This window comes from Mobula hypostoma, chromosome 14, assembly GCF_963921235.1.
Source record: "Mobula hypostoma chromosome 14, sMobHyp1.1, whole genome shotgun sequence".
NCBI classification, from domain to species: domain Eukaryota; kingdom Metazoa; phylum Chordata; class Chondrichthyes; order Myliobatiformes; family Myliobatidae; genus Mobula; species Mobula hypostoma.
The window spans coordinates 34,492,588-34,506,772 of NC_086110.1; positions in this window are offsets into that span (position 1 = coordinate 34,492,588).

Sequence of the window (14,185 nt, forward strand, 5' to 3'; positions counted from 1 at the left end):
CTGCCTGGAGAGCTTGAGAGCTCAAAGGCAGACAAAGAAACTAAGATACCAGAGCTCTGAGACCAGTTTGAAATTGCCGATGGTATAGTCACATCCACAGGCAAGAATAAACAATTGGGTTAAACATTGGGTTAAATTCCATGATTTTTGTAGATATGCAAATGAGCTGTATTGAATTTAACATGACAGGTGCCACTTGGCCATAGACAGTCCTTTTCATACTGTCTTAGGTACCTGTACAGTTCTTGGACTGCATCTGTATTTCAACCCCACACAGAACCACCCATGTCTCCCTAGTATTTGAATGGGGACAAGACTGTGCATTAGGGAATGGACCCTTTTAGTTATATCCTTTGAATCCATCAACAATAAGTTTACCACTTGTACTGTTGTGGCACCATGGAGGGGAATGGGTTTCTCAATATGGGCCACATGGACCCACCCCCAGGTCATGTTTGATTTTGTAGGGACCACAAGTGTTTGGGGGTCACTGGAGTTTCTGAATGGGCCACAAGTTCACTGCTTTGAAATATTACTAAAATACATAAAATTAATTTGTACATAATTGAAACCCTGAATGAAATGAATGGGGGAGAATGTACTAGATATTGCAAATGAGGCCGCAAACCAGTTTGGTCTGTATGGGGGTGGGGGTGCATTACATCAATTGTTATCTCTGCTTCACCATGTACAAATTACTGTTCACACCCTGCTGAGACCATTCTGCATCCACCTCCAAGTCACAAATTACAGACTGCCCCACCCAATCAACAAGTATGTATGCTGCTGTAATAATGACTTATTGACTTCATCAAATCAATTGTACTTCAAGATTGTCTTTTTGATAACTGAGGAAAACTAAAGATTTTGAACGCCTAGAGGTCCAATAAGGTATTAAAAGGTAAATGTCTCTGTTACTTTGCCCTTTGGGATAGTATTGTATCTTTTCCAATCTGCTTATCACTTGGAAAACAAATTGTTGTTGCTAAGTCTTCGGAAGGTGTGCCTGGAGGCTGTGGAAGTGAGCAAGGTCCTCAATGAATACTTCTCTTCGGTATTCACCAATGAGAGGGAACTTGATGATGTTGAGGACAATATGAGTGAGGTTGATGTTCTGGAGCATGTTGATATAAAGGGAGAGGAGGTGTTAGTTGTTAAAATACATTAGGACAGATAAGTTGCTGGGGCCTGATGGAATACTCCACAGGCTGCTCCACGAGGTGAGGGAAGAGATTGCTGAGCTTCTGGCTAGGATCTTCATGTCCTTGTTGTCCATGGGAATGGTACCGGAGGATTGGAGGGAGATGAATATTATCCCCTTGTTCAAAAAAGGTAGTAGGGATAGTCTGGGTAATTATAGACCAGTGAGCCTAATGTCTGTGGTGGGAAAGCTGTTGGAAAAGATTCTTGGAGATGGGATCTATGGGCATTTAGAGAATCATAGTCTGATCAGGGACAGTCAGCATGGCTTTGTGAAGGGCAGATCGTGTCTAACAAGCCTGATAGAGTTCTTTGAGGAGGTGGCCAGGCATATAGATAAGGGCAGTGTAGTGGATGTGATCTACATGGATTTTAGTGAGGCATTTGACAAGGTTCCACATGCTAGGCTTATTCAGAAAGTCAGAAGACATGGGATCTAGGGAAGTTTGGCCAGGTGGATTCAGAATTGGCTTGCCTGCAGAAGGCAGAGGGTGGTGGTGGAGGGAGTACATTCAGATTGGAGGTTTGTGACTAGTGGTGTCCCACAAGGATCTGTTCTGGGACCTCTACTTTTTGTGATTTTTTTTATTTTTTTATTAACGACCTGGATGTGGGGGTAGAAGGGTGGGTTGGCAAGTTTGCGGATGACACAAAGGTTGGTGGTGGTGTGGGCAGTGTAAAGGATTGTCGAATATTGCAGAGAGACATTGATAGGATGCAGAAGTGGCAGATGGAGTTCAACCCGGACAAGTGTGAGGTGGTACACTTTGGAAGGACAAACTCCAAGGCAGAGTACAAAGTAAATGGCAGGATACTTGGTAGTGAGCAGAGGGATCTGGGGGTATATGTCCACAGATTCCTGAAAGTTGCCTCCCAGGTAGATAGGGTAGTTGAGAAAGCTTATGGAGCTTATGAAAGCTTATGTCATGAACATTGACTTCTCAAACTTCTGCTAATGCCCCACCTTCCCCTGGTACTCCATCCGTTATTTATTTATTTATATATACACATTCTTTTTCTCCCTCTGTCCCCCTCACTATAACCGTTGCCCATCCTCTGATTCCCCCTTTCTCCCTAGGCCTCCTGTCCCATGATCCTCTCATATCCCTTTTGCCAATCACCTGTCCAGCTCTTGGCTCCCTCCCTCCCCCTCCTGTCTTCTATCATTTCGGATCTCCCCTCCCCCTCCCACTTTCAAATCTCTTACTAGCACTTCTTTCAGTTAGTCCTGACGAAGGGTCTTGGCCCGAAACATTAACTGCACCTCTTCCTAGAGATGCTGCCTGGCCTGCTGCGTTCACTAGAAACTTTTACGTGCGTTGCTTAAAGCTTATGGAGTGTTAGCTTTCATAAGTCGAGGGACAGAGTTTAAAAGTCGCGGGGTAATGATGCAGCTCTATAAAACTCTATAAAAGGCCACACTTGGAGTACTGTGTCCAGTTCTGGTCGCCTGACTATAGGAAGGATGTCAAATCATTGGAAAGGGTACAAAGGAGATTTACCAGGATGCTGCCTGGTTTAGAGAGTATGCATTGTGATCAGAGATTAAGGGAACTAGGGCTTTACTCTTTGGAGAGGAGGAGGATGAGAGGAGACATGATAGAGGTGTACAAGATAATAAGAGGAATAAATAGAGTAGATAGCCAGCGCTTCCTCCCCAGGGCATCACTGCTCAATACAAGAGGACATGGCTTTAAGGTAAGGGGTGGGAAGTTCAAGGGGGATATTAGAGGAAGGTTTTTTACTCAGAGTGGTTGGTGCGTGGAATGCACTGCCTGAGTCACTGCTGGGGGCAGATCAACTAGTGAAATTTAAGAGACTACTAGGCAGGTATATGGAGGAATTTAAGGTGGGGGGTTATATGGGAGGCAGGGTTTAAGGGTTGGCACAACATCGTGGGCCGAAGGGCCTGTACTGTGCTGTACTAATCTATGTTCTATATTTTACCTGTCAGATATATTTGAAAAACTGAATCTATTAAACAAGCAGTTGCAAGGAAAAAATAGAATCTTGTATTGAAATCAAGAGTTTTACTGCTTTCCTTTTGAAAGTTTACTTTTCAGCAGGAATATTGGATGTTGAAAGTTTATGTGAATTCCTTCACTGGCACTCTTAAAGTGGGATTGCAAAATGATGAGCTGATTGCATATTTTGATCATTTGAAACAACTGCAAAATGATGTGGACCTGTTGGAGATGTGTTTCTGATTGGGTGGTGAATCCACCTGGGGTGAATGTATGTGTTGACATCACATTGCAAAAATGTCATACTGAGCTCAATGATATAACAGCTCAAGCAAAGTGTAGTAAGCAAGATTTCTGGATAGCATAGCTAGTGATATTCAAAATAAGGTTTCACAGCTCTGGGAGAAAGCAACGTTGTTTTTAACTGGATTTCCCACTCTTATCTAATTGGATGTGGTCTTAGTTGAGCTCTTCACCTGCTATCAAAAGCTCATAATCATTTTGGTTTTGTGAAAAGAGGTGATCTTCAATTATTTTTAACCACGTTGCAATCAGTTATTCAAAAACTTGGTAGTTAGCATCAGTCGCAAGGATCTCGCTAAATACCCGAAGTAACAATGTTAAGCAACGCGGGTACAAAATGCTAGAGGAACTAACTCAGCAGTTGACATTTTGGGCAAGACCCTTCAGCAGGACTTGGTAACTCCTGCTGAAGGGTCTTGTCCTGAAATGTTGACTTGTACTCTTTTTGCTCCCCGCCCCCCCCCCCCCCGCAATTAGATGCTGCCATAGTTCCTCCAGCATTTTGCGTGTTGCTTGGATTTCCAGTGTCTCCAGATTTTCTCGTCTTTGTAACAATATTGCACACTTTTTCATTGCTGATTGGAATAATAGATGAAGTATCCTATTCAGAGCTTGGATATGGTTCTTTTTTAATATACACCTGTAAAACATTTAATATGTACAGTGGCATGCAAAAGTTTGGGCACCCCAAGAGATTTGAGCTCTCAGATGACTTTTACCAAGGTCTCAGACCTTAATTTGCTTGTTAGGGATATGGCTTGTTCACAATCATGGTTAGGAAAGGCCAGGTGATGCAAATTTCAAAGCTTTATAAATACCCTGACTCAAGAAGAGGGCTCCTCTAAGCAGCTGCCTAGCACTCTGAAAATTAAAATAAATGATGCCCACAAAGCAGGAGAAGGCTATGAGAAAATAGCAAAGCGTTTTCAGGTAATCATTTCCTCAGTTTGTGATGTAATTAAGAAATGGCAGTTAACAGGAACGGTGGAGGTCAAATTGAGGTCTGGGAGACCGAGAAAACTTTCAGATAGAATTGCTCGTAGGATTGTTGGAAAGGTAAATCAAAACCCCCGTTTGACTGCAGAGGATCTTCAGGAAGGTTTAGCAGACTCTGGAATGGTGGTGAACTGTTCTACTGTGCAGCAACTCGTGCACAAATATGACCTTCATGTAAGGGTCATCAGAAGAAGACTTTTCCTGCGTCCTCACCACAAAATTCAGTGGCAGAAGTCTGCAAAGGAACATGTAATCAAGCCTGATGCATCTTGGAAGTTAAAATAGAACTTTTCAGCGACAATGAGCAAAGGTACATTTGGAGAAAAAGGTGCAGAATTTCATGAAAAGAACACCTCTCCACCTGTTAAGCATAGGGGTGGATCGATCATGCTTTGGGCTTGTGTTGCAGCCAGTGGCATGGGGAACATATACTGGTAGAGGGAAGAATGAATGCAATTGAATACTAGCAAATTCTGGAAGCAAACCTCACACTGTCTTGGGGGGGGGGGGGGGGAAGCTGAGGATGAAAAGAAGATGGCTTCTACAACAGGATAATGATCCTAAACACACCTCAAGATCCACAATGGACTACCTCAAGAGGTGGAAGCTGAAGGTTATGCCATGGCCCTCACAATCCCCGACCTAAACATCATCAAAAATCTGCGGATAGACCTCAAAAGAGCAGTGCTTGCAAGATGGTCCAAGAATCTCACAGAACTAGAAGCCTTTTGCAAGGAAGAATGGGTGAAAATCGCCCCCAACAAGAATTGAAAGACTTAGCTGGCTACAGAAAACGTATCACAGCTTGTAAACTTGCCAAAGGGGGTGTTACTAAGTACCAAACATGCAGCGTGCCCAAACTCTTTTGCTTTGGGCCCTTTTCCTTTTTTGTTATTTTGAAACTGTAAAAGATGGAAATAAAAGTCATCTTAAAATATTAAAGAAATGTGTCATCTTTAACTTTATGCCTTTTGGCAATTATGTCATCTTTTACTCGCTTAGCCACTCACAGTAACAGAAATTTTACCAGGGGAGCCCAAACCTTTGCATGATACTGTACCTATAAACTGCTAAAACATGCATATTAGAATAACTAGTACTATTGACCTAAGAAAACTTTAGGAACTGATGGAAACTAAGTTGGGGGAGGGGGAGAGAAGAGGAGCATAAGCAAAAAAAAAGTTGAGTACCATGGGCTGAACTTTTTACCTGACATTCTTCTCTGCTCCAGATAATCTTGGATGAGGACTAAACTAAATAAAATGATGCAGCAAGATGATCGGTGTTTTGTCTGGCATGCTGGAGATAAAGTCCAAGCTCTTCAGGAGAATTATGCAGAACCAGCAACTTGTAACAATCCAGCTTCAGAATGTGTCTGGTCTCCTACTGATTGGACTGATGGGTTGATTTGCCAAATGGATTGTGTAGTTGGAGCCTTAAGACCACAGATATGCCACTAAGGAGAAGCTTCATGCTTTCATTAAGCAGCAATGGAAATCAACACTATCCAATGGATATGTCACTCATTGGAAACTATAATGCAAAAAAGCCAATTTTATCCATTTGTGCTACACACAGTATGACTCTTGCATGAACGATGCTGTATGCCAAGAGCAGAGATGTCTTCACAATTATTTTGCTCTCACCAGTTAAATCTGAGCATTGTATCAGAAAACACATTGTCGGAATGGTAATTAAATGCATTTCAAATTGATCTCTAGGTTGAAATGTGTGAATGAGTGAGTTGTAATGAGGTCATCACCTTCCTTTCCTCACTCATCCACCACTTCTAAAATTCTCTTAATATCTCTTGGCCAACAAGCTAATGAATGGCCCAAATCAGTGTGCAGCTAAGGCCAGGACAAAACTATGAAACTGGCTTCAGAGCAAGTGTTTCTGGAATGCTAGAGATATGCTGATTTTTTTTCTAAGGGAGAGGAAGTAGTCTTCCACTAACCAGAATGCAGCCATAGCTTTAATGCTAGACCATCATATGCCAGCCTAAGTGGTCAAGGTGGAATTGCAATAGGGTGATTATCATGATAAACACATATAACTATTGTTTCCATTTACAGAATCTTTTGCACAGGACTATAGAAATATAGAAACATAGAAAATAGGTGCAGGAGTAGGCCATTCGGCCCTTCGAGCCTGCACCGCCATTTATTATGATCATGGCTGATCCTCCAACTCAGAACCCCGCCCCAGCCTTCCCTCCATACCCCCGACCCCCGTAGCCACAAGGGCCATATCTAACTCCCTCTTAAACATAGCCAATGAACTGGCCTCAACAGTTTCCTGTGGCAGAGAATTCCACAGATTCACCACTCTCTGTGTGAAGAAGTTTTTCCTAATCTCTGTCCTAAAAGGCTTCCCCTCTATCCTCAAACTGTGACCCCTCATTCTGGACTTCCCCAACATCGGGAACAATCTTCCTGCATCTAGCCTGTCCAATCCCTTTAGGATCTTATACTTTTCAATCAGATCCCCCCTCAATCTTCTAAATTCCAACGAGTACAAGCCCAGTTCATCCAGTCTTTCTTCATATAAAAGTCCTGCCATCGCAGGAATCAATCTGGTGAACCTTCTTTGTACTCCCTCAATGGCAAAGATGTCTTTCCTCAGATTAGGGGACCAAAACTGCACACAACACTCCAGGTGTGGTCTCACCAAGGCCTTGTACAACTGCAGTAGTACCTCCCTGCTCCTGTACTCGAATCCTCTCGCTATAAATGCCAGCATACCATTCGCCTTTTTCACTGCCTGCTGTACCTGCATGCCCACTTTCAATGACTGGTGTATAATGACACCCAGGTCTCGTTGCACCTCCCCTTTTCCTAATCGGCCACCATTCAGATAATAATCTGTTTTCCTATTTTTGCCACCAAAGTGGAAAACTTCACATTTATCCACATTAAATTGCATCTGCCATGAGTTTGCCCACTCACCCAACCTATCCAAGTCACCCTGCATCCTCTTAGCATCCTCCTCACTGCTAACACTGCCACCCAGCTTCGTGTCATCCGCAAACTTGGAGATGCTGCATTTAATTCCCTCATCCAAGTCATTAATATATATTGTAAACAACTGGCGTCCCAGCACTGAGCCTTGCGGTACCCGACTAGTAATCCTATATTGCATGATACCACCAAAAAAAAAATAATTTTCATAAGTGATGATACACCTGATCCTGATATGGGTTTCTATTGTGGACTAAGCGGGAAGAGGACCAGGGAGAGGAGAATCATGGTTGGGGAAAAGGGGAAGAGTGGGAAGCATGAGGTCTATAATAAGACCATAACATATAGGAGCAGAATTAGGCCTTTTGGCCAATTTGAGGCTGCTCCACCGGTTAATCATGGGTGATACATTTTTAGCCAGACTTAACCTCCACATTTGCCAGTGGCAACAAATAGCTAAAGCAATTCTTCCTCATCGTTTCTGAAAGGATGCACCTCTATTCTGAGGCTGTATTGTTCTTCACATCCACTCTGTCAAGACCTTTCACCATTCGATAAGTTTCAATGAGGTCACCCTCATTCTCTGAATCCCAGTGAATACAGGCCCAGAGCCATCCAATGTCTGTAATATGACAAGCCATTCAATCCTGGAATCATTTTTGTGAACCTCCTTTGAACCCTCTCCACTTCAGCACTTCCTAAGATAAGGGACCCAAACCTATAGTGCGGCCTCAGTGCTTTATAAAGCCTCAACACAATACAGCCTTGCTTTTGTATTCTAGTCCTCTTGAAATGAATGTTAAGACTGCATTTGTCTTCCTCCCCACAGACTCAACCTGAAAATTAACCTTTAGGGAATCCTGCACAAGGACTCCCAAGTCCCTTTGCTTCTCAGTTTTTGTATTCTTTTTCCATTTAGAAAATGATCATTTCTTTCCCTTCTTCTACTAACATACATACCATACATTTCCTGCCACTATTCCATCTGCTATTTCTCATACCCTAAAAATCTGAATCTTTCTGTAGCCTCTACTCCCTCCACCAGTCTTCATATCTTCAACAAAGCCATCAATTCAATCATCCAAAACATTGACATGTAAAAAAAATCGGTCCCAACACAGGCCCCTGTGGGACACCACTAGTCACCGGCAGCCAGTCAGAAAAAGCTCCCTTTATTCCCATGCTTTGCCTCCTGCCAATCAGCCACTGCTTTATCCATGCTAGAAACTTTACTGTAATACCATGAGCTCGTAGCTTGTCATGCAGCCTTATGTTCCACCTTGTCACAGGCCTTCCGAAAATCCAGTACAAATCAACCAGTTCTCCTTTGTCTATCCTGCTTGTTACTCGGTGGTGGGGAAACTGCTAGAGTCAGTTATCAAAGATGTGATAACAGCACATTTGGAAAGCGGTGAAATCATCGGACAAAGTCAGCATGGATTTGTGAAAGGATGTCTGACGAATCTCATAGAATTTTTTGAGGATGTAACTAGTAGAGTGCATAGGGGAGAACCAGTGGATGTGGTATATTTGGATTTTCAAAAGGCTTTTGACAAGGTCCCACACAGGAGATTAGTGTGCAAACTTAAAGCACACGGTATTGGGGGTAAGGTATTGATGTGGATAGAGAATTGGTTAGCAGACAGGAAGCAAAGAGTGGGAATAAATGGGACCTTTTCAGAATGGCAGGCAATGACTAGTGGGGTACCGCAAGGCTCAGTGCTGGGACCCCAGTTGTTTACAATATATATTAATGACTTGGATGAGGGAATTAAATGCAGCATCTCCAAGTTTGCGGATGACACGAAGCTGGGCGGCAGTGTTAGCTGTGAGGAGGATGCTAAGAGGATGCAGGATGACTTGGATAGGTTAGGTGAGTGGGCAAATTCATGGCAGATGCAATTTAATGTGGATAAAAGTGAAGTTATCCACTTTGGTGGCAAAAACAGGAAAACAGATTATTATCTGAATGGTGGCCGATTAGGAAAAGGGGAGGTGCCACTAGACCTGGGTGTCATTATACACCAGTCATTGAAAGTGGGCATGCAGGTACAGCAGGCGGTGAAAAAGGCGAATGGTATGCTGGCATTTATAGCAAGAGGATTCGAGTACAGGAGCAGGAAGGTACTACTGCAGTTGTACAAGGCCTTGGTGAGACCACACCTGGAGTATTGTGTGCAGTTTTGGTCCCCTAATCTGAGGAAAGACATCCTTGCCATAGAGGGAGTACAAAGAAGGTTCACCAGATTGATTCCTGCGATGGCAGGACTTTCATATGATGAAAGACTGGATTATAATCGTTGGAATTTAGATGATTGAGGGGGGATCTGATTGAAATGTATAAAATCCTAAAGGGATTGGAGAGGCTAGATGCAGGAAGATTGTTCCCGATGTTGGGGAAGTCCAGAACGAGGGGTCACAGTTTGAGGATAAAGGGGAAGCCTTTTAGGACCGAGATTAGGAAAAACTTCTTCACACAGAGAGTGATGAATCTGTGGAATTCTCTGCCACAGGAAACAGTTGAGGCCAGTTCATTGGCTATATTTAAGAGGGAGTTAGATATGGCCCTTGTGGCTACGGGGGTCAGGGGGTATGGAGAGAAGGCTGGTACAGGGTTCTGAGTTGGATGATCAGCCATGATCATACTGAATGGCGGTGCAGGCTCGAAGGGCCGAATGGCCTACTCCTGCACCTATTTTCTATGTTTCTAAGAGATTTGTCAGGCAAGATTTTTCCCTTGAGGAAACCACGCTAACTACAATCTAATTTATCATATGCCTCCAAGTATCCTGAAACCCCAACCTTAATAATTGACTCCAACGTCTTTCCAACCACTGGGGTCAGGCTAACTGGCCTGTAGTTTAGTTTCTTCTGGTTCTCAGCCTTCTTAGAGTGACATTTGCAATTTTCCAGTCTTCCAGAACCACTCAAGAAATTTATTGATTCTTGAAAGATGCTGCCATGATCTCTTCAGCCACCCCTTTCTGATCTCTGGGGTGTACACCACCTGGTCCAGATGACTTAGCTACACCCAATCCAGACTAGCTGATCCACTAGTGGGTTCAACAGGCTCCCTCACTAGCTGCTCGTAGGCGCTCTAGAGTTACCCCTACTGAAATCCAGCGCCAACCTGATTTTCCCAATCTACCTGCATATTTAAGTCCCCTGTGACTTCTGTAACATTGCCCCTTTGGCATGCGTTTTCTATCACCTGTTGTAATTTGTAGGCCACATCCTTAATACAGCTCCCATCAGGGTATTTTTACCCTTGCGGTTCCTTAGCTCTATCCACAATGATTCAACACCTTCTGGCCCTCTTTCTAATAATTTGGTTTTTTTTTAACAACAGGGTGACACCATCCCATCTGCCTATCCTTTCGATACAACGGATAACGAAACTTGTTCTGGAACTTGTTCAGAGACTTGTTCTGGAGCTGCTCCGGCCTATGGTTAGGCCACACTTAGATCCCCTCCAGTTCGCCTACCAGCCCCAACTAGGAGTCCAGGATGCCATCGTCTACCTGCTGAACCGTGTCTACGCCCACCTGGACAAGCCAGGGAGGGTCATGATTTTTGACTTCTCCAGTGCATTCAACACCATCCGCCCTGCTCTGCTGGGGGAGGAGCTCACAGCGATGGAGGTGGTTGCTTTCCTGGTGTAATAGATTCTTGATTACCTGACTGGCAGACCACAGTACGTGTGCTTCCAACACTGTGTGTCTGACAGAGTGATCAGCAGCACCGGGGCTCCACAGGGGGCTGTCTTGTCTCCCTTTCTCTTCACCATTTACACCTCGGACTTCAACTACTGCACAGAGTCTTGTCATCTTCAGAAGTTTTCTGATGACTCTGCCATAGTTGGATGCATCAGCAAGGGAGAGAAGGCTGAGTACAGGGCTACGGTAGGAAACTTTGTCACACGGTGTGAGCAAAATTATCTGCAGCTTAATGTGAAAAAGACTAAGGAGCTGGTGGTAGACCTGAGGAGAGCTAAGGCACCGGTGACCCCTTTTTCCATCCAGGGGGTCAGTCTGGACATGGTGGAGGATTACAAATACTTGGGGATACGAATTGACAATAAACTGGACTGGTCAAAGAACACTGAGGCTGTCTACAAGAAGGGTCAGAGCTGTCTCTATTTCCTGAGGAGACTGTGGTCCTTTAACATCTGTCGGACGATGCTGAGGATGTTCTACGAGTCTGTGGTGGCCAGTGCTATCATGTTTGGTGTGCTGGGGCTGCAGGCTGAGGGTAGCAGACGCCAACAGAATCAACAAACTCATTCATAAGGTCAGTGATGCTGTGCGGATGGAACTGGACTCTCTGACGGTGGTGTCTGAAAAGAGGACGCTGTCCAAGTTGCATGCCATCTTGGACAATGTCTCCCATCCACTACATAATGTACTGGTTGGGCACAGGAGTACTTTCAGCCAGAGACTCATTCCACCGAGACACAACACTGAGTGTCATAGGAAGTCATTCCTGCCTGTGGCCATCAAACTTTACAACTCCTCCCTTGGAGGATCAGACAGCCTGAGCCAATAGGCTGGTCCTGGACTTATTTCCTGGCATAATTTACATATTACTGTTTATTTATGGTTTATTACTATTTATTTATGGTGCAACTGTAACAAAAACCAATTTCCCCCGGGATCAATAAAGTATGACTGACTATATCATAGAAACATAGAAACATAGAAAATAGGTGCAGGAGTAGGCCATTCGGCCCTTCGAGCCTGCACCGCCATTTATTATGATCATGGCTGATCATCCAACTCAGAACCCAGCCTTCCCTCCATACCCCGTGACCCCTGTAGCCACAAGGGCCATATCTAACTTCCTTTTAAACATAGCTAATGAACTGGCCTCAACAGTTTGCTGTGGCAGAGAATTCCACAGATTCACCACTCTCTGTGTGAAGAAGTTTTTCCTAACGTCGGTCCTAAAAGGCTTCCCCTCTATCCTCAAACTGTGACCCCTCGTTCTAGACCTCCCCAACATCGGGAACAATCTTCCCGCATCTAGCCTGTCCAATCCCTTTAGGATCTTATACGTTTCAATCAGATCCCCCCTCAATCTTCTAAATTCCAACGAGTACAAGCCCAGTTCATCCAGTCTTTCTTCATATGAAAGACCTGCCATCCCAGGAATCAATCTGGTGAACCTTCTTTGTACTCCCTCTATGGCAAGGATGTCTTTCCTCAGATTAGGGGACCAAAACTGCACACAATACTCCAGGTGTGGTCTCACCAAGGCCTTGTACAACTGCAGTAGTACCTCCCTGCTCCTGTACTCGAATCCTCTCGCTATAAATGCCAGCATACCGTTCGCCTTTTTCACCGCCTGCTGTACCTGCATGCCCACTTTCAATGACTGGTGTATAATGACACCCAGGTCTCGTTGCACCTCCCCTTTTCCTAATCGGCCACCATTCAGATAATAATCTGTTTTCCTATTTTTGCCACCAAAGTGGATAACTTCACATTTATCCACATTAAATTGCATCTGCCATGAGTTTGCCCACTCACCCAACCTATCCAAGTCACCCTGCATCCTCTTAGCATCCTCCTCACTGCTAACACTGCCACCCAGCTTCGTGTCATCCGCAAACTTGGAGATGCTGCATTTAATTCCCTCATCCAAGTCATTAATATATATTGTAAACAACTGGGGTCCCAGCACTGAGCCTTGCGGTACCCCACTAGTCACCGCCTGCCATTCTGAAAAGGTCCCGTTTATTCCCACTCTTTGCTTCCTGTCTGCTAACCAATTCTCCACCCACACCAATACCTTACCCCCAATACCATGTGCTTTAAGTCTGCACACTAATCTCCTGTGTGGGACCTTGTCAAAAGCCTTTTGAAAATCCAAATATACCACATCCACTGGTTCTCCCCTATCCACTCTACTAGTTACATCCTCAAAAAATTCTATGAGATTCGTCAGACATGATTTTCCTTTCACAAATCCATGCTGACTTTGTCCGATCATTTCACCGCTTTCCAAATGTGCTGTTATCACATCCTTGATAACTGACTCCAGCAGTTTCCCCACCACCGACGTTAGGCTAACCGGCCTATAATTCCCCGGTTTCTCTCTCCCTCCTTTTTTAAAAAGTGGGGTTACATTAGCCACCCTCCAATCCTCAGGAACTAGTCCAGAATCTAACGAGTTTTGAAAAATTATCACTAATGCATCCACTATTTCTTGGGCCACTTCCTTAAGCACTCTGGGATGCAGACCATCTGGCCCTGGGGATTTATCTGCCTTCAATCCCTTCAATTTACCTAACACCACTTCCCTACTAACATGTATTTCGCTCAGTTCCTCCATCTCACTGGACCCTCTGTCCCTTACTATTTCTGGAAGATTATTTATGTCCTCCTTAGTGAAGACAGAACCAAAGTAATTATTCAATTGGTCTGCCATGTCCTTGCTCCCCATAATCAATTCACCTGTTTCTGTTTGCAGGGGACCTACATTTGTCTTTATCAGTCTTTTCCTTTTTACATATCTATAAAAGCTTTTACAGTCCGTTTTTATGTTCTCTGCCAGTTTTCTCTCATAATCTTTTTTCCCCTTCCTAATTAAGCCCTTTGTCCTCCTCTGCTGAACTCTGAATTTCTCCCAGTCCTCAGGTGAGCCACTTTCTCTGGCTAATTTGTATGCTACTTCTTTGGAATTGATACTATCCCTAATTTCTCTTGTCAGCCACGGGTGCACTACCTTCCTTGATTTATTCTTTTGCCAAACTGGGATGAA